This window comes from Topomyia yanbarensis, chromosome 2, assembly GCF_030247195.1.
Source record: "Topomyia yanbarensis strain Yona2022 chromosome 2, ASM3024719v1, whole genome shotgun sequence".
Taxonomy (NCBI): domain Eukaryota; kingdom Metazoa; phylum Arthropoda; class Insecta; order Diptera; family Culicidae; genus Topomyia; species Topomyia yanbarensis.
This window is the reverse complement of record NC_080671.1, coordinates 89226486-89248234: the sequence shown is the minus strand read 5'-3', so window position 1 is coordinate 89248234 and position 21749 is coordinate 89226486. Positions and strand designations below refer to the sequence as shown.

At 37.9% G+C, this 21749-nt stretch overlaps 1 protein-coding gene and 1 long non-coding RNA gene across 7 annotated transcripts in view; one reads left to right on the top strand and one right to left on the bottom strand.

The window, feature by feature from the left end:
- Positions 1-5358: 5358 nt before the first annotated feature.
- On the bottom strand, positions 5359-6451 carry LOC131683990 (uncharacterized). Its single transcript, XR_009304598.1, has 2 exons — positions 6207-6451; positions 5359-5716 (listed from the first exon to the last, which is right to left on the bottom strand). It is a non-coding gene; the product is annotated as an uncharacterized LOC131683990 (long non-coding RNA).
- A 256-nt stretch (positions 6452-6707) lies between these two features.
- The window catches only part of LOC131678789 (dnaJ protein homolog 1), a 276420-nt gene continuing 261378 nt past the window's right edge, over positions 6708-21749 (top strand). The window contains exons 1-2 of one of the 6 annotated variants that reach the window (XM_058959090.1): positions 6708-6839; positions 7211-7544. The gene's annotated coding sequence lies outside the window, so the exon portion shown is untranslated. Of the gene's footprint in view, positions 7545-21749 lie in introns of all 6 variants that reach the window. The other 5 variants (XM_058959087.1, XM_058959089.1, XM_058959088.1 and 2 more) reach the window with 5 other exon arrangements.

The window sequence follows — 21749 nt, the reverse complement described above, 5'->3', positions numbered from 1 at the left end:
CTGACATAATGGACGATTGGCATAATGTACGTTAGGCATAATCCACAAAAATATAAGAGTAGTCGCAAGGCTGTCTTTATTGTGGAGACTCGAACCTTAAACAATACAATTGTATCGAAATATTGATAAAATAAAGCAAAATAATGGACTAACACTAGCTTTAGGAATCAATGGATACTTTCAGTGTTATTGGCAATTTCAGCATTAGGCTACGGATGTTACGTGTGGTTTTTTGGTTTCGGTAACTTGTCACAGTACACGTAAAAACTCTTCTTCGTATCACATAGTTTCCGTAGTTCTATCTTTGATGGCCTCTAGAATAAAATCATAATATGGTGATGGGTGAGGGTAATCAATATGGTAGCAGTAATATTCATTTAATGAACAATGCAATGCATCATTCTTTCTTTCGAATCTATCTCGTCAGTAGTAAGCAATTTACTATGACGCGTAGAGATTCCCCGTGATCGTACAATACTTGATGATCGCGGTAGGTTTTTCTTTCTTACTTCTGGCCAGTACAGACCACGAGTGTCAATCCGTCTTCTTTATTATTTGCTTCCTCACTGATGACGCTTGTGTTTGATTTGGAGTTAATGGACACAGTTTTTGCGGTTTGCAGTTGCCATTATAACCTGAACCAGATCGTGCATCGTTTCAACATAGAACGGCTAGGAATATATCTGTCATTGATACGTGCAAAGCGTTGCCTGTGGAATGGTAGTGTCTTGGGTTGTGTATTGTCAGGTAGGAAGGCCACACTCTTACCACGTAATCACTATTGTAGTATCTAGGAATATGTTTGTCTCTGTTTCCATCGTAATTTATTTCATTTTTCAGTATTGCGACATGATAATTTTAAAGGCTATATCGGAAGTATAAAGCGTCTTATCGTATAGTTGCATCTCTATTTTGCCGTTATCTATAAACACGAAGTTTTTTAATTTTATTCTAAGGCTGTCACGATCAGTGACGTGTTTGTAGGTTGTTATGTAAAATAAGTATATTTGCATGGAGCAACCTTTGAATATTATCATTATTGAATGCTTGATATGATGTAATTGGATAGAAGCGACTTTCGTAAGGCTTAGTTTTCAAAACTTTCAGCAAATATTCCACCTGGCAAATATCCGGTCTAATACGAAAAGACCCAAAAACAAGGGCCACGTTATTTTATACCATTTTGTATATACTTATTGCTTCCAGTATCAACAATTAATACCAACACGTCAACTAGGAAAATGTTTAGTCATATTCATATTCTATTCGACATAATTGTAGATCTTCATATTGATCTCTAACAGAAAGTTTCTTTCGCCTTTCGCTTTAATACAAAACCGGTTGCAAACGCGAGCATTCATACATTTCTACGCCCACGATCTCGCAATCATAAAAACATTCAAATATATAAACGCCGTCTCTAGCGACACGCACAAACGCCCACTCTCGCGCGTTCATGAATCGTACTCGTCCGGGAGCTTCCATTCTAAAATACGGAACTTGTATACACTAGTACATTCAAAACTAAACTTCAGTATGAAGTAATGCACACGCTAACATGTGCGAGGTAAAATCGCCCACGCGTTCAAACACGTTCACATAGAAACACTTGTGCCCTTAACGGCAATAAAAATCTCATAATACGTGTGAACATGCAATCGCGGTGATTTGCACATACCTACGCCGACGATCTAGCATACATAAAACACTCCAATTAGCAAGTAAATATGATAGCATTTGCTAATTAATATACACGGTGTCAACTGCGATTATACCGACGCTACCATGAATCAATCTCATTCAAAAGACCCTTTGGTCCTAGCAGCCTATGCCCAATGCCCATACCTTCAGTCTTCGTTAAAAAAAAAACAACTCATGCACACTATAAGTCTCAGGGCGCCATGCTATGGGGGAACTCACTCTCTTCTAGATGTGAGGCATACACTCAAAATTGCGGCTCGCGCAAACATTTAAATGCCTTCGCGAATGTGCAAACGATTACACGATTATACAAACGAATTTATTCACACAGTACACAGACGATTACGCGCCAAACCGGTTCAAATACAAACGCTCGATACATTCGCGATAATACAACTCTAATCACCAGCGTGAACATACATTTGCGGTTACCCACACAAACCTACGTCCGTAATATCGTCAACATAAAAAAGCCCATGTGATTAGGTGAACGTTTTAACACTTATGAATTGATACACACGGTCTCATGTGCAATACAAACGCACGTTTCCACGCGATCATGAATCGATCACGTCCGGAAACCCCGACCCTACCTACGCCCCCTACTCCCAGGCTGCTAGTTTCGTACATGCCTTTAGTTGGACAATTCTCAAAAAATGAATGACTCTCATGTACATTAGACAACAAGCTTCATTGTGGGGCACTCTAGTGACATGGGGAAGCTCCCTCTCTTCTAGTATCTGAATAGCACACTCAAAATTAAGCATCAGACTCGCAGTTTGCATAAACATTCAAGAGCTTGACCTGACTATACCGTTATACAATAGAATTCATACACACGAGGTTACATACTCATAGACACATGCGACAAACGCCTAAAATTTGATACATTTCATATATACGTTTTAAGAGCCATGGAGTACAAGTGAAAGAGCAGATAACCCGCACTGTTGCATTAGGTATCTGAGTAGTGAGTAGTTATATCGCGCCGCTAAAAAGTAAGTGCAACTTTCTCGTTTTAATTGAAAACAAAAATATGCAGGTATCGTCATTTCACTGGCACTACCGATACTGAGGGCTTCAGTTCCACATCGGTTCAGACAAAAAGGATCGATATTAGGAACCCCCGGCTTAGCGCCGGTTAGACACTAAATCCAATAATATAACCCAACTTATGTGAATGGTATAAATGACTGGTCGAGACGGATAGTTAGATAGACAACGGTTCATTTCTTTTATTTGTGTAAGGAAAAATTATTAATATTTACCTATTCCCAAAACTCGTACAAAAATCGATTTTAATCACTCTCATTTACTGGTTTCTTTTTATCATCAAAATAGTGTTTTGGATCCTGACAAACTACAAACAACAAACAAACTTTTTTATTTGTGGAATAATTTGTGTTGTCCCGAGGGTACTTCTACTTCATCTGAGTTCGAAAATTCCGTAGAAATTCCGGACATATTCGAACAGCTACTTTTTCCGGACATGCCTCTGAAAAACCGTACAGTTCTCCCAAATTCCGTATGGTTGATCAGCTTATCTATGAAGATTTAAATTATAGCGTTTTCACACACAACAACGTGTTACAAGTTGTTATACAAAATCACTGATTTCGCCTGGGCCAATTTGTTGAACGATATTACTACAGAATGCCTGACATGGTAGAACTCGATAGAGGTGACTTCCGTAAGCCTAACCTTCATTGTCATATTCAGCAAATGTTTCACGAATGCCCGATCTTATGTAAAATGACCGGACGTCAATAGAGGGATTCCATGAGAAACCGGCTGACCGCAAAATATGACCATCGTCGATTCGAACGAAAGTTTACATTTGTGTTCGTTTATGAATCTCCATGATTTTTTCTGGCAATTTCAATATACAATACAAGATACAAGAGCAATTTTTAAAAGGGCGTAAACGTTTCTACGTGCAATAATTTCATTTTTTTTGTTCGATTGCACTATTTTATACAGTAAAACTATCTGAGAACAAAATACAGATAATGAATACTTCTACACGAAAAAAATATACACTGAAAAAAATCTTGTGTCATTTTCAACAAAAACAAAAATTTATGATAAAAATTCAAATTGCTAAAAAACCCATTTTTCTAATTTTTTTATATTTTGTCAACAAAAATCTAAAGAGAAAAGAAACATTTTGAATGTATTTTCATGATGGAGAAATTATCAGCAAAAAAGTTTGTCTAACAATAACTATACATGTTTTTAAATTTCAAACTAATTGACATACAAAACTGTAATTTTATTACAGAATATAATTCTAAGTATCATTTTAAATCAAAATGTATTTAACAAATATCTTCCAAAATGCGATAGTTTACGAGATATTTGGAATTTTGCTCCAACAAAAACAATTAATTCATGTAATTATATCCTTTTTAAAAGTTATTCGCTTTCAAATGGTTTACAATATCGCGTTGATGTCAATAAGAAAGTTATAGGAAATGTTATGCGCCTTACGAAAACTAATTGCTGTTGTTGATGGAGAAACGCGAATAAAAGGTCGTAATAAAACAAAATAATTGAGTTGTTAAAACAAAATTTAAAATATCTCGAGAACTACTACATTTCAAAAAATTTTTGTTATAAGCATTTTGATTTAAAATGGCGTTTAGAATCATATTCAAAAATAAAATTGTACTTTTGACTGCAAATAGTATTATATAAATATATTATATAATTATGAATTATAAAAATTTGTCAAAAGTTGTTGTTAGGAAAACTTTTTTATTTAAAGCTTCTCCATCATCCAAATACACTGAAAAAGCTTCTTTTATGTCTTTAAAACGATAAACATTAGACTTTTGATAATTTATGATGGGGTAACGCGAAGAACTTTAAAAAGGACATAATTACATGAATTAATTGTTTTTGTTGGAGCAAAATTCCAAATATCTCGACAACTGTCGCATTTTGAAAGATATTTGTTGATTTAAAATGATACTTATATTCTGTAATAAAATTATAGTTTTGTATGTCAATTAGTATGAAATTTAAAAACGTGTATATAGTTATCGTTAGAAAAACTTTTTTGCTGATAATTTCTCCATCATGAAACCACATTCAAAATGTTTCCTTTCTCTTCAGATTTTTGTTGACAAAATATAAAAAATTAGGAGAATGGGTTTTTTGTAATTTAAATTTTCATCATAAATTTTTGTTTTTGTGACAAATGACACAACATTTTGTTTTAGTGTATATTTTTTTCGTGCAGAAGTATTCATTACCTGTATGTATTTCGTTCTCAGATAGTTTTACTGTATAAAATAGTGTAATCGAACAAATTTTTATTTTAAAATGTTTAGTCTTCCATGACGGTTGAACCTGTAAAGTTTTATCGGAATCTAAGATGGTCGGTCACGATTTTAGAGATTTTCGGGCGGACCTTCGTGGAATTCCTTATAGCTTCCGTATTTAGCTGGAGCACCACGTCTTGCTTCTGCGACTCACTCATCTCGACAGGTCACTACATCGAGGATTTAATAAACAGTTTCTTTCTTGTTTTTCCGACGAGGCGCACCATATGATAAAAACTGTTTTTGTCGTTCGCTGCGCACTGGCTCGGGCAGAACTAAAAAGTACACTGAGAATCGGGACCGGTGGTTTAGGTGGTTCGAAATAGCAATCTTCCTCGACATTTTCTCATTTATTTTTTCAATCTAAACGAGACACAAATTTGTTAAGAGTCATCGTAAAACATGTTTTTTTTCATTAATTTATTTTCCAAAACTTTCAGTGGCGTTGATTCTGGATTCCTTGCAGTTGACAGACGTTTCCCGAAGATTTCATTAACGTTAGTCATGGTCCATTTGGCAACTTTTGGCGACGTTGCCAAATACGCGTAGTAGTATTTTAGGCAGTGGCGTAGCCAATGTGGGGTTTTGGAAGCCTAACCCCGCTCAACCAAAAGTTAATTTAAAACAAATAACAAAATTGATTAAGTTTAGGCCGACCTCTCTAAATCATAGTCACGTTGGACGTTCATCTGAAATTATTTTGAAATATTAAATTGTAGACCATATGCTACCAACTACATATACAATAATGGTTGTCAACGGTTTTATACGTATTTTATTTCAATTAAAAAAATAAAAAAAACCCTTCACTACTTCTTAGCAAACATGTTGATACCTATTTGAGCGCAATCCAATGACTGTAAGCCAAGTTATCAACGAAATAGTGCGGCACACTGACTAATGAGATGAATAAGGGCTCGTCTGCCCTACTTGAAAATATTTTTCAAGTTAGTGAGGAACACTCTAGAGTGGAATAATACTATGTTCACACTACAGAGTTAAAACATGTTATAATAATTAGCAACAAGAAAAATGTCATCAAGATAGCGTTAAAACACGTTTCAACTCGTAGTGTGAACATACTATAAAGTTTATAAAATAATCATTTTTTGATAAAGGTTGGTCAACAATTTCATAACTATTAAACTAGTGTATGTGCAATGGCCGCACGTCACCTACCTTTAACATTTCATAACCGTGCGTCTCCTTCGACGTCAATTCTGAAGATGGATCTACAGTTTGGAATCAGACTCGATAGACGGTATCCCGTATGGGCAGGTAATATTACGTTCACACTACAGAGTTAAAACATGTTATAATAATTAGCAACAAGAAAAATGTCATCAAGATAGCGTTAAAACATGTTTTAACTCGTAGTGTGAACGTAATATAACACAAATTTCGTTTAATAAAAATGTTCTGTATAGAAAATCAACTCGTTGATTTCAATCTCCAAAATCCGACTAAATGTACCGCCGATTCTCATCTGCATTGAAATCCTCTCGCTCGTCTGCTCAACCGCGTCGGACCGGCTTGCTCACGCTGCCGCGCCGTCACGGCTCACGGTGTGCGCATTCGATGGAGAGCTTTCTGTGTTGGTGGTGTTTTTTGTTGTTGTTTTATTTATTCGCGGTCCGCTAAGCTGTAACCATTCCACTCAGGTCGATTTAGTTGCTTTTCAGCTCCTCTGGCGAGTGCGCGTCCAATGCAGTGTGTTCTGTGCGTTCCCCCCATTTTTATTTGTTCCCTTCAATAGTGTCCGGTAGTCCGGCCTCCCGCTGGCCCTGTTCCTGTCCGACGTCGACGTCGCTTGTTAGTCAGATACTATCCCCCCAGGCGCTCTCGCGGCAACCGAATCCGTAGTGCACGGATGTGTAGTGTGCAGTTTTCTGATATTTGGTAGAATATTGCGATTGCGCCTTGGGGACGTCTGCTAGTTTGGCCGTGCACTGATTTTTCGGTGCTCTGTGGCTGTCCCGAATTCGGCTTGAGATTTTGTGTTTGTATTCGCAGAACGCCTCCAGGTTTCATGATCGTTGATTTTTTCGGCAGTGTGTTCACGGAGAATAATTATTTTTAGTGTTTTTTGGTGGCAGCAAGCTGCGAGATTTTTTTTCGTCGAGTGTTTTTCTGCGTATGTGACAGTACGTAAGTGTCATTCAAGAGTGAAGTTTTTATTTTAGGACGTGTTTTTTCGCCACATTTCTTCGCGATATTTGCGTGTTGAGCTGAAAGAAAGAAAAAAAACCATCAGGTCACGAAGCGACGGTTTAAAAACCTTCAAAAGTCATGACACATTGATGTTTCTGTAAACAGCAACCAAGAGATAGGAAATATCGTGTGTCATCCATTGAAGAAGTGTGCAAAGTACGCTGTCGGTAGTCAAAATACAGCATTGTATCAGTGAGTGAATCGTCAACAGTGCGGTGCTGCTTTTTTTTGGGTTGAGATTGAATCATTGTGTAGCTGACTGGAATATCAACACGCACGGCGACATCCTACTAAGCATCGTTGAAGGTAGTAGACCAGTTTTGCCAGATGTACCTATTATTAATTATACAAATGCGAGTAGTTGTTTGGTTCTACTTCCGAAATTGGAAGGTGATCAACGGGTAGACCGATTCTGTAATGCCCTAATACAAGGTTGTCGGCCGCGAGAGTTTCCAATAGGATAACTAATTTCTCATATTTTTGACAGTTGACTTGCGTCCAAAACGGAATGTTGTTTACTGGTTGTCGGCTGGCTCACCGCTCGCTCGCATAGAGTGTACCGAAGCGCACAAGGTGTGCGGGTGGGATGCCGTGAACCAACGCAATTTTTTGGCATTGGGGAATGTTTCGCATTTTATCTCTCGCCCCATTCTCGGCTGTCGGGGCCATATTTTTGGGACCCAAACTGGTGCTGGTTGGTCAGGCACACTCGAAAGTTGAAAAAGGAAGAACATTTTCTATCTTGGTGCGTTACGTGAATATGGGTATACACAATAATAGTGCCGATACATTCAACCAGTTTCTCGCGCGTTTATATTAAAGCGCGTTTCGGTTCAATGCTAAACTGAATTACAAACAATCCGCGCACAATCGTGAGAAATTTACGAAAGAGAGAAGCTCCATTCAGAAGAGTGCCACAAGTCGGAGCAGGTTGACGGTGTGTATAAATAAAGCATGCACTCATCTGTGGTTCCGTTCTAATGATCGGTGTGTTCGTTTTTTTTGGGGGGGGGTTTCTACAACAGTGAATATCGTAATTATTTTAATCTAAAACTTAGTTGTTCTAAGCTAGACTATGAATATTTCCAAGTAAATTGCATCGTTGAATTTTACAATTAATTCTATTCATCGCTTTCTACAAAGAGACAAATTGAAAACATGGTGACTTGAACAATAGATTTTGCCTTGAATTAGAGCCATGGACTACCTATGTTTAAGACTTGTGTTTTGGATGAACAGTAAATTTAAAATACAATGCAAATTACATTCGTAATCATAATAGAGTTTTGCGTGCATAGTTTAAACATTATTATGCAGCTAGGTTTGTATTGGCTGTATTTTGTAAATGACAACATCTGGATAAAAACGAGTCAATAATACGGAGAATTTTGATGTAAACAAACTGGACTTGAGGGAAGGACGTATGTGTGTGTGTGTATGTTAACCTTCTAGCATTATGAAAATTGTTTTCCTGCATATGGTCCAATCACCCCATGTAAATATCTTAATCTCGGGATATAGTAGGTATTAGTTCTACCGATTTCCCGATGGATTGGAACATGGATTCCGCATATTGATTTTAATTTAAGGTGCTCCTTTCCTCATTACGTTATGTTTTCCAGTTCAATATTTGCCACATTGTCTTTTTCATATTGTTATTTATTTTTGTTTCTGTTCTTTGTGTTTCCAATTAATTCGTCTAAATTGCTCTTTTGTTTCTTTGTGCAATTCATTTTATCCAATCAATTTCATTTATTCAATCTTCTATTTCAGATATTGATTCTTCTTCGCGACCTATTCTGTTATATATTTGTTTTGTTTTTCGCTAGTTCCCGCCATTCTGTTTCAGTCATTTTGCCTAATCTCTCTTTGTCTTCCATTACCGATTTTCAGGTTTTAGCCGGCCTGCTCATTTTTTTTTGCTGAATAATATTGATTCTCCTACTTTATGAGGGTGTCATGCTTCTCTTCTTTGTATATGTACCCAGTATTTCAACCTCATAATTTGTAGCTGTTTTTTCAATTTAATAGTCTTGACGCTTTTATTCTTCCTTTCGGCCTGTCTCTGCTGTATTGTAATAATTCTTAAAATTTGCAACTCGTGTCTAGCTATAGATTTTCTGTTTCTTTTCACTAACGCTGCAGCCTTGAAGCCGCTATTTTCCAGCTAGGTGTAAACTTTTTCATGAATTCTATTACTCTTCGTGTGCTAATTATCGTTTGTCTGCATCTTATTCTTGTTGTATTGCATCTATCCAAGGTTTCTGTAAAAATGCTCTCAAATATTTAAGTTTTTTCACTACCTTAAACGTTTTTTGGCTTTCTCATATAGAAATGTTATACAATCACTCTAAAAATCGTCATCCTAATCCCGGCGATTTTTTTTGACTTATTTAGGCGTAGGTAGGAGTATGAAATGAGGGATTGCTACTTTAAAATTGAAACTAGTTTAAAATTTCTTAACAAGTTGAAAATTTTCGGCAGGGTCCAGACCCCCCGGATCCTCTTCCTTGATCCGCCGCTGGTTTCAAGCGATGTTTCAGTGTCGACACATAGCATCTCAAGATCTTGGCTGTCGATCCATTGTATGTATGTGCAAATCGTACTGAATATGTAATATACATTTCCACCGTTGTATTGAACATAACCAGCCATGGAATCGTAGTTTGCACAAATGAGAAAGGCACAATTGCAACACTAGGTGGATTAAAACAGGTTTTTTATCTATACTTATATTCTCTTTTAATATTTTTATTATTTGCTCTAAATCCTTCATGTTGTTAGTTAAAAGTAATAAATCGTCTGCTAATGCTAATATTATTGGAAGGCCCCGTTCATGAAGTTCTAGTAAGTTCAGCGATGGAAATGTTAGTTTTATTTATTATAATACACTTTGCATTATTAGTGTAAATAAATATGGTGACCTGGGACACCCTTGTTTAATACCCTTCCCTTTAATTTTTGGTTCTGTTTTTATTCCTTCCTACAATATACTGCTGACCCCGCAATTGATTGCTTGTCTCACTCTATTTATAATAGGTTGTGGTACCTGCAGTTCTATTAAGATTTGTTCAATTGAGTCTAGGTTTACAGTTTCGAATGCTTTTCTGGTATCTAGTGATGTTACACTTAGCGTTTCTCCCGTATTTCAAAACGCTTCTAGGGGTCTTCTCGCGTAGAACATCTGATCATCCGTGGACCTATTTCTAGTGAATACTGTTTGATGATATCCCGGTTCTCCTGTATATTTCTTCAGTCTTTTCAATATGCATATATTTTACATCCTAGGTTGCACAATTCAATTGTTCTGAAACCTGCTGTTGTTTTCGCTTTTCGTTTTTTTTTTTTGGAATTGGGATTTGTACTGCTTCCCTCCATTTCCTCAGAATTTCGTTGGTTTGCCACTCTTTCTTAATCACAAGCCAAATATCGTCTAAAATCGCCTCATTTGCATATTTGATAAATTCATCCCTTAGTCCATCTTTGCCTGCTGCTTTATCATTCAGAAGTTGTTTTATTATTTATTTTATTTCGTCTTTTGTTGGGACAACTGTTAGGTCCTGTTGTATTATCATCGGTTCTCCTGCAGTTAGTGTCTAATTTTTCTAACCATTTCTTCATGGATATGATTGTTTTTTTAGATGTCTTGTTTCTTGTGAAATTTTTCAAGTAATTATATGACCTGTTTACCCGTTTACGGATTTCATAGTCTTTCAATTCATTGTAGAACTTCACTATTTCTTTTTCATTATGATCCTTGATGCTTACCTTGTATTCTTCTCACTTTATTTCCATCTCCCGCCTATACTAGTCAATATCAATTCCTGTTTTATTTGCAAACCTTAGCTTTCTTCCTGCTAACATTAATTTTGTCAGCGCTGTCTTTCGTTTTGGAGTCATTGGATTATTTTTGGTTTTCAGGACTTGTTTTGCACGCATATTAGCCCTTGCCACTATTTGTCGTATGCGTCTGTGTTTTTCATAGCTTCTACTGCTACTGGTAGTAGTTCATTTAATATGTTGTGATACTGTTTTTGAGTTTGTTCTTGTTGTAATGTAATTTGGCGCAAGCTTTGTTTGCGCCTTGCGTTCTCTTTTACCTTTGTTTTGCTGGTTTTAATACCTATAAGTATTATTTTGTTATCCGCTATTACTATAGTCTACATTGCTCGGATGAATTTTATTTTCAAATTTGATTTCATAGGTGTCATTCCCTCGGCATAATACTGTACCTTGATGTGGTCCGGGGGCTTTTCCACCAAAGCAGTATTACAGTGATTATATCACAGAAACTTGGGATACGATTAATTTCTTTTTAGTTAAGCTACATTGTGATCAATTTTAGTACTTAACTTGGCGACCTTTATTATCCACTGCCATGGTCAAATAATATACAATGTAGGTTTAGGGCCCAATTCTCTCTGCATGCACCCTTCTTTTGTTGCTATATTTTCAATTAGATCTATGCTAACACTCACTAACACAAATTGCTTATTCTCTCATATACACTAACAATCTCTCATTCCAAACGTACAAACGTGGCCTACGCGATAACACAAACCTGGTCACAAATACGAACGCCCGCGATCTCGCCAATATTCAAACACCCCGATTGATTAGGTGAACGTTGGAACCTAAGAACCTAAGCTCACGCAATCACGAATCGGTCACCTCCGGAAGTCTCCGCCCTTGATCCTAGCAACCCAAATTCATGCCTTTAGTTGGACCAATAGAAATAAAACTAGACAAGACGTCCACGCGCGATCATTGAAGAATACGTGAACATGCGAATGGCCACACGCTTATAAAAAGAATGTGTCCACGAGAAGTTACATACATACTAGTACACGCGACAAAAAGGTCCACATACAAACGCTCGAGTCCTTCGCGATCATCCACGCACGACCACACCCACGATCTCATAAAAAGTATAACACCCCGGTGACTAAGTGAATGGTTTAGCACTTATAAATTAACAATCCCGGTCTCGAGAGTGAACCTCCAAATGCCCGTGTTCACGCGATCATGAATTGGTTTCGTCCGGAATCCCCTATTCTCGTCCCTAGTAGCATAAGTCCAATGCTTTCAGGTGGACCAATCAAAAATATAATGCTCATATCCACTAAACTACATAAAATCGAATGTATACACACAAAGTTACATACACGCGACAAACAAATATAAAAATGCTTGAGCCCTTCGCGACCATCCACGCAACCTACACTCGCACTCTTCCAGACATTATAACATGCCGGTGATAATATGAACGTCTCAGCACTTGTAATCACTCAAACGCAGTCTCAAGCGTGAACCTACAGTCCCCCGCACTCGCGCATTCATGAATCGTTCACGTCCGGAAGTCTCTATCCTCCATCCCAGAAGTCTAGGTCCACGCCTTAATTGAATCAAATAACTCCACAGCTCCAGTAGGACAACTCTCGAAAAAAAAATCGGAATATTATTAATACTCAATAACAATACTAACTCTTCTCTTTATTTTATTTTTTTTTATTTTCGGTCTCATGCGTTTTATTCTTGTGATGACCTTTTCGAGCTCATACATCCAAGAAGAGCAACATTGCTGCCAACAATTATTCTTCTCTGCCATCAGACGTCGCCAGGTTTTAGAACAATGGAGATGAGTATGAGAATAATACTTGATGGAATCAGATAAGTAGGAACGATCAACAAACTGCAAGTACTATATAACAAATTTCTTATTTTAACGTATAAATTATTATTCGTATTAGAATATTATTTACAGGCTCCACACATATCTCAACATACACAAATGCTTGACAGGTGACTAGGCCAAATCCATTCACTCGTAGGATCTATCATTTTGATGATCGCCTCGAATATACGAAACCAGTGCACAAGTAAGCTGACATAAGCTAGTCTCATCTGGTGAATGCATGTAACCTGGAAACCCCAGACACGACAGGACGAGACTGACAGACTGGACTCGACGAGGCCTAGTTCAGAGTTTTCGGGCATTCTGCAATGCACGGTTAGTGACCTGAAAAAAGAAACATTCGGCATGTTATTTTTCCTTTTATTACTATATCTTAAGTTAGGTTCATACTCATACCAAATACAAATATGTTAATACGGAATGCTCGCATGATTTTTCGAGGACACGTTTTAAGCTACCCTGTACCTGGAAAGGTAGTGTCAAAGTGACAGTGTACTTTGATGAAATATTGCTAAAACTGGCGTCACTGCAGAAATTGTTTTTGCTTTTCTGACATATTCAAATGTTTCGATTATTTTCTTGGAGCCTTGGCTGACGAAAAGTGCTAACGTTGAAAATAACATCTATTTTATATGGTCGAACGTGTGGTATATAGTTAAAGGGCACTTTTCCAAAATGCCGAGACAATTTCGCAAAACAATAATTTTGCTACAAACTAGTTTTCGCTAGTATGCGACTGCTTGTGCCGTACCGTTTTTCATTTCAACTCACCCGTCACAACTGTTACAAGTATGCTTCTGCTCACCAGTAGTGATTAAACAGTGTTAATCCAAATGATAACCTTTAGTGAAATGCCGGTGTTGAAGCGCCTTGTTGTTTTGGTGCATTGTTAAGCGTAGTTTTGCTTGACAGACAAACCTGTACCGGAGATGGTTTCTAATAAGGTGCGTCGTGAGTAAGCAAGATTTAACTAACAAACGGACATCATTGGAATGACCTCAGACAGTGCCAATCAGAAACATAGAATTTACTGTTTTTAATAAAATCTACACTTAGTCGATAAAATTGCTGAATGCAGTTCCACCGTCAGATCTTGTATTCAAATTTTGAAAAAAATGAATGCTGTTCTTCATGAACTACTGCAAAAACTGCTGTCCGAAGAGAACATTCTGTGGGAAGGTAAGTTTAAGATAAGTTTGTCGGCTAAAATCTATATGTCATTTCATTTTATAGTAAACCGCAACACCTCAGAAGAGACTCTCCAAAAGAAGTGTGAACTATCGGGAAAAAATCACATTCAAGCAGCTCCGGCAACATATCAGCGGCATTTCTAGTCGGATACAAGGAAGAAAATCAGAAAAGATTTGTTACTGGCGAAAAATGCCTCGCCCGTTGGAGCGATTTCAGAAAGTTTCACGTGCCTATCCAAACCATGTTTGACGATGATTTTACGAAAGTTTGCAGGGCAGTTCAAATCAACAAGTTGAGAAGGTCTGAGGGAGGCTATGTAAAGGATGTGTTGAGAACTTTCATTAAAAAGGCGGATGGCGGTTTGATTCAATCAATTTCCTTTTGATTATTTATATTTACTAGTGTAGCTTGCAGGTGCTATAATCTTGGCTAGATCGCCAGTTACCCCAATCAATTCGATATCCATCACGAACATCTCACAAGTAGCCAAGGCCAGTGGTTATCCGGACGTTTCTATAAGTAGAATCTTGTGCGAGCACAATGAACGATTTCCTTATCCGGGATGATGCATCAGAAGAACTGCGTGAAAATTCATAATGTCAATGTATCTGATTCTGGTCTATGGTTAAGCTGACCAACTCTGTTGAAAAAATCCGTACACCATGTGGACTGGTCGAAAAAATCCGTACACCAGGCCGTGGTGAACTATAGCGCTTCGTTGCCGAATGGATTTTTCTCGTCAAACTTGGTCAGTTTATCAATGGTAAAGTGGACGTTCATTTAGTGAAAACAGACGAGAAAGGTTTCGAGGCCGTCAAGAAATGAAAACTGAGGAACTTCAATTTTACCGTGTAAAAGTTTGGACTATACAAACAACAACAATGAACTGCAAAATAGTTTAACCCTCTGTGGCTATTCTAGTTTTCCTGATCTATCAAATGTTTGAATACTACTTGGAAAGCGTATATGCTATATAAAAAATTGAACATAACATCCCAAACAGTTTCAGTGTCTGTAAAAAACTGAAAACGAAACGAAATCTCTTGGGTCCTGTGAACACAAATAGATTAAACGGGGGTAACTGATCTTTTTGCGGCATTTAAACTTGAAGGTTATTCCCATAAAGCAAGATTAGTTTAGCAAAATATCTTATTTTAAAATGTCATCTTTGGTCAGATTTTGATAACGTATACAGAATATTAATCTTAGTATCTTGGTAAGCAAAGAATTCAAGCATTCAAAAAACAGAATGCGCCTAATAGAAGGTAGCCTCTAGAGTGCGCAAAGGACTGCTGTTTCACGTATTCACCCTTATTCTGCATTACGACGGATCGCTTTTTCGAACGAATGTGATTTGTATTCTCAGTAACGACAATTCAATCGAACCACATTCTTTCGAAAAATCAATCCGTCGTAATACAGAATAAGGCTGATTGTCAAATTAATTGGCTTAACATATGTAAGCGTGAAACAGTTATTCTGAGTAGTATTTTTATTTTGTAGATCATTGCTTCAAGCGTAGTTCCCACTATATTGGGCTCTGCATAGGATGAAATACAACCGGAACTCGTTCGCGTGTCGGGTTTCATTTGTTGAAGGTATGTTCATAAGACCGTACTTCTCAGACGAATTCGACACGTCAGGTAAGACAGTTCGGTCAGCAGCCATCTTTTTCATACGCTGAGTTTCTTCTAACAGTCAACGAATTCTAAATTCTTTATACTCCAAAATAGCCAACATTCTTCTAAACAACAAAACGAATGCCGGATTGAACAAACTAACATTTATTGATAAAACGAATTTGATATATGCTGATTAGGCTCTCAGTACAAACCGATAGCTTAAGCGAACTTCCAATGACAATTGCACGCTTTTTTTATTTGGACAGAAACTGGATTTACGTGTACGGTTTCAGTTCATCGTGGAATATCCTTTTAAGGGCCACTACTCCGAAGTTTCGATCATGTCCACCAACGGGTAGGATGCTGAACGAACATCCATTCGACAGTATCATTTTCAACTGACTTGTCCGGTAACGTGATCACTTATGTAAGTTCCCGCCGTGTTCTCAATTTATCGTCCATGTTTTACCCTAATATGCGTGATTCTTCCATGTCCCAATCGATTGTGGAGTAACGAACAAATTGTTGCGTTTCTACGAATTGTGTTGATCAGGTTCAACACGATGTTAATTAATTCGTGATATTTTGCACAGCTGTGAACCTCACGAGTTCAACGAAATAATCAGAGAACGGAGCATTGAACTTCTTAAACAGCGTTCGCTAGATTGGAGGAATACCGGTGACGATAGCAAAATGGTTTTGGTATGCCTGTTGCTACAAGACTGGTTGGACCAGCTGCTATTCCTCCTGCGATTGCTCCATCAATATCTACAGAAACAGGAGTGAGGTTTCGTTATTACTGTCTAGTTTTGCTAGAAGTTTCACAGTAAATATTTGTAACCTTATGCATACTCACGATACAATCAATGCTGGCTGCCGGCAGCGGTTTACATCGCATGGTACCAAATTTTTCACAAAAAACGTAAACAAATGTTGTCACAAAACAGACCTAAGAGCGACATGCTTTGATCGAATCTTTCAAAACGTGTTGCCATTTCGTACTGTTTTTCAGTATTGGCAACTTGTCAAACAATACTCATGCATAGGGTTCTTTAAATCTAGTTTTCGGTGAGTCAAAAAATGATCACCCTTTTGTATGGAACCTTGGCGTATTTAATTTGTATTTGCTCATACTCACTAACACAATCAATAGCATATTCTCCCATATACACTCACATCCAAAGCGCACAAACGCCCCTAACTTTCGCGATAACACAAACCTGGTCAAAAACGCGAATTTACATTACAATTTCAATCATCCACACACACCTACGCTCGCAATTTCGCCAACATTAAAACACCCCCTTACTTAAGTGAACTTTTCAGCACCTATAACTTTACAACCGCGGTCTCAAGCATTAACCCACCACTCGCGCGATCATAGACCAGCTACGTTCGGAATTCTCTACTCTCGACTCATGCCTTCAGTTGGACCAATCAAGAATGATGCAATGAATGATGCATATTCACCAAACAACACGTTCCTCTACCATACACTAAAAATTAATTATCATATTCACGGTCCGCGCGCGATCGTTCAAGAATACACGTGAATATGCGAATGGCCACACGAATCTAAAATCGAATTTATGCACGCAAAGTTAGAGACACGCTAGCATTCAAATGCTCGAGCCTTTGGCGATCACACTATTACACAATTAGTAAACGCCCACACTAACCCAGACAGATATGCACTCCTGGACTCGAACGCTAAAAATCACACCTTCCACGCATACACCACCCAGGACTGAACATTAGATTCATACACACAAAGCAACAAGTAATAATTGCAGGTATTCGTCTGGCAACAGGGGGAAGTACATCTCAAACGCAGAACTTATCATTTCAATGATGGCCTTGGATCTGCGTTGCCTGTGTTCAAGGCACCATAGCTTTGTCCGTCAGGTCAAGGATGTATGAAACCCGCTAGCCACCACCCTCGGCCCTAGCTGCCCATAAAGGGATAAAAAAAAATTGATTTCATAGGTGTCATTATATGGTCTGTTTGTGATGACTGACTCTCGTTTGTCCATGTCGTTAACAACGATTTACATAATCTCATAGCGCTCTTAAAAACATTTTCATATATTCTCCATCTTCGTGCTCTGTCTTATGTTCATTATATTTGCCCAAAACTTCCTTTTCATTATCATCGATGACTTGTTCTCCGATTTGCGCACTGAAATCCCTGACGATAATCGTTCCGTTTCTATTCGGTTTTCCAATTATATAATTTCCTAGATATGCGTAAAATGAATCTGGACTGTCATTTGAGGCATTTATATTTATGATTAATAGCTTTCTCCCATCTTGATTAATCTGAACCAGTGCGGACATTATATTTTTTTTTAATATTCCTTACTTCTGAAATAACTATGTTTGAGTCTTTTCTACAAATATGGCAAATCCTTTTGAATTGTTCGTGTTTCTGCGGTTGGAAATATAGTTCTTCGTTTTTATTCTGTGCCCACTGACATTTACTTCCTGCAGCATAGCTAAATCCACTCTGGCATTCATTAATTCATCATCTGTTTCACCTTTTTTTGATTCCTGCAACAACCTCTGATACTCAATAAAGCTTTCTTCACTGTTTGTATTGCTCTGATTTTTACTTGTAATTTCATGTAAAAATGTGAGGTGCTCGGCTTTTTCTAGGTCATTCAGCCTGAGTTTTACATCAAAAGAGTCACAAAATTCAATTTTACATATCATAGCATGTGAAATCCTAATATCGGATGGAAAAATACATTACTTTGTTTACGTCAAATGTAATTTTCATTTTTTCTAAGAGTGTAGTTTAATTTCACTTTTAGCAACTCCACTTTGTGCTTCAATCCTCTCTATCGCACTTTCATCTGCAATAACCGCCCTTTTCTCCCATATATTGGCTAGTGTCGTTCATATTATTTGATCTGCTACTAACTGTATTTCCTCGTCCTTTTGCAAGTAATTCTTAATATCTTCTAGCAATGCCCCTGGTAGTTCCCCAAAAGCTTTACTTTCTGCATCTATGTTACACAGATCCCTTTTTCGAATTTTTATTCGATAATCTCCTGCTGAACGCCAGTAATATAAAGTTCTTTCGTTTCTGCATTCTCCATGGTATTCTTTTTTAGATTGTCTTTGATTACACGGTGCTACAAAATTAAAAAAAAAATGAATGTACTTTTAAAGTGGTCTATTAAAGGTTGTATATCTCGTCAAATACAATACAAAACCACGTTTGATCAATTTAATATACCCTCAAAATCTTGATTCAGAGCAAAAAAACATTTTTTTTCAGGATTTTCTGCACGAAATTTTTTTCTACGCGATCATTTCTCAATGGATTTGGACAATGGTGCTTTGGAAAGAAGAAGAAATGACCTTTTCATAATTTTCATGGAAAAATCGCTAAAGTATACTAGGTCACCTTAAAAGTACAAAATCACTGTAGCACTGTATTGTTAGTTCTTTTTTGTTTCTTTTGTGTTTTACGCTGTCGTAATGATTCATTCCATTGAAATATAGTTCAATAGTTCTTTCTTGTCTATCATCTGAATTATTTGATTCGATTGTTTCCTAGTGTGGGTTTTATACTTTAATGTTTCGTGTTCTGTATAGCCTTTATGGATTCCGTGTCTGCCCATGTTCCTGCTTTGGCTAGATTGTTCAAAAACTCTTCAATCAATCCTCTTTCTTGCCCAATGTGAATACTCCCCGTTCACCCCAGCTATAATCTGAAATCTGTGATCCTCCATAGCTACTCGCAATTCATAGGCTTTTGAATGCTTCGTCTAATATTCGTTATCCTATGAAGTCTCGATTCAGCTTTGTTAGTCTACTAATTTAATCTTCTCCTACTTGTTAATTGCTGCACTACTGAGAAAAAAAAACAATTCCCATCACCTGGTATTTTTATAATATCTATGTTTCCTCCTGGATACAAGCTCGCTTCGGCTACTTCCAATCTTCTAGGCACCACAAACGGACCCATTCTCTCTTCTTTTCTGTTCAGTAATTCACTTTGTTAACAGTCAACCGTTTCTAGGCGCGAATCTAGAAGATATTGAATCTAATTCACTTACTTAGTATAACTTCTAGCAAAAATAGCATTATTATGTTTTCGCCTCTCCATTTATTCCATTCTATCAGCCTTTATAGGGAATGTTATTACAAAGACTTCCATTGGTCGTGCAGACTTTGCTAGTCTTTTAATTTAATCTCTGGTAAATTTTTTTCACTTCCGCGACTCATTACATTTCTTATGGCTACCTAACGCTACTAATTCCGAAGTTACGTGCCATAATGGCGGTCTAAATTGTTCAGTTCGTAATACGTTTAATTGCCCTTTTTGGCAATAATCGTTTACGCCAGCTTGACAGCAACGCCCAGATGAAGATGTCGGGCGTTCATTGAATAACATCCAACGCATTGGAATAACGTAGGATGACTTAATCTCACTGGGACTCATTGGACTAACGTAGGATGACTTAATAGGGCCATTAAACGTATTACGAACTGAGTAATTTAGACCGCCATTATGGCACGTAAAAAGCTGGATAGATAAAAAATTGACCTAGACTTGAGGGCAGCGTGTTTGTCCACTAGGAGCTGCGTTTGTGATATTCTTCAGCTTCTACTGTGCCACAGAGTGATGAACGTAGTCAGTCCGATTTTCATAGCCTCCCTGTTAAAGTGTCTATTTATTGCTCTGCGATCAACGCCAATGACGTTGATGTCGTTCGCGAAACCAGGAAGCTATTGAGATCTCATTTGCACATTAGGTATATCTTCGTATCTCCCCTTGACCCCTTCGAGCGCTGTGTCGGAAAACTATGCTTAAGCATGGGTTACATCAGTGGATTTCGCGGTATCCCCAAAAAATTGTTTTACCTTTCACTGCAGCAACGACGCACACCGCTCAACCGGAAGACCAATCGTCCTAGCTGGCACTGCCATTCCGTTCAAAAAAGAACCAAGGAAGCTCGGCGTGACCTTTGACAGCTATGCTTCCCCCACATTTACATAATATCAAAAGGGACTGCGAAAGCTGCCAGTGATTAGCAGAAACGATAAGCTACAGCCACATAAAATGGAACAAGACTACAGGCATCAATATCGACAAGGCGCACCACCGCATTCTGTCGCAACAACTTCATCACTAGCCTATCTCCAACCTACAACCGTTCCATCAGGCTAGCATTCAATTTACTACCAAGCACCTCCATTTAATGTAACCTGTTTAGCAGAACAACTTCCCTTTCGCTGGCTCTTCTAATATCCAAACCACCAAACGACCCAACAGTCTTTTCCTATTCCTTATCGTAATTAACCGCCCTCCAAACCGGAAACAGCTGCTACCCATTCATCCATGCCATCGAAAGCTATAGCGACAACGAAGTTACCATATGCTAAGTACCAGCTGATTGCGACATTCAGGGCAACGAAACAGCAGCGGACCAACTAGCTACCTTGGGCGGATCTAGCACAAGGCTCCCGTCACAGGGAACTGTAGCAGAAGACATAGCAACCAGTTTTGTCAACACCGTAGCGCAGCACTTTGTCAGATTCTGGACATCATCCTGGGGTGACACCAAGAATATTAAAGAAGACACAGTCAAATAGGTCGACGGAGTTATAAGAAAAATACAAAAAGTGCTATTCAGACTAAGAACCGGACATACTAGGATACACATCCTTCATCTTTACTGACCCGTCAATAAGTGAAACGTGCAACACGAGAAAAAACAGTTGAACACATCCTCATCAACTGTATAGGATATGCTGACATCCGCCTGCAATACATCTTCCCATTGTTAATATGGGAGATACTGGATAACGACCCGGTAAGAGAAGAGGTCCTGTTATCCTTCTTAAAAGCCACCAATCTATACGACGAAATATAGATGAAATCAGAACAGCCACCGAGAAACAGCCCGCCAAACAAACCAAAACGGGCCCTCTACCAGCCCCATGAGCAGACCGCATAGCCCCGCTCCCCTTTCTTAGTGTTCCCAGACT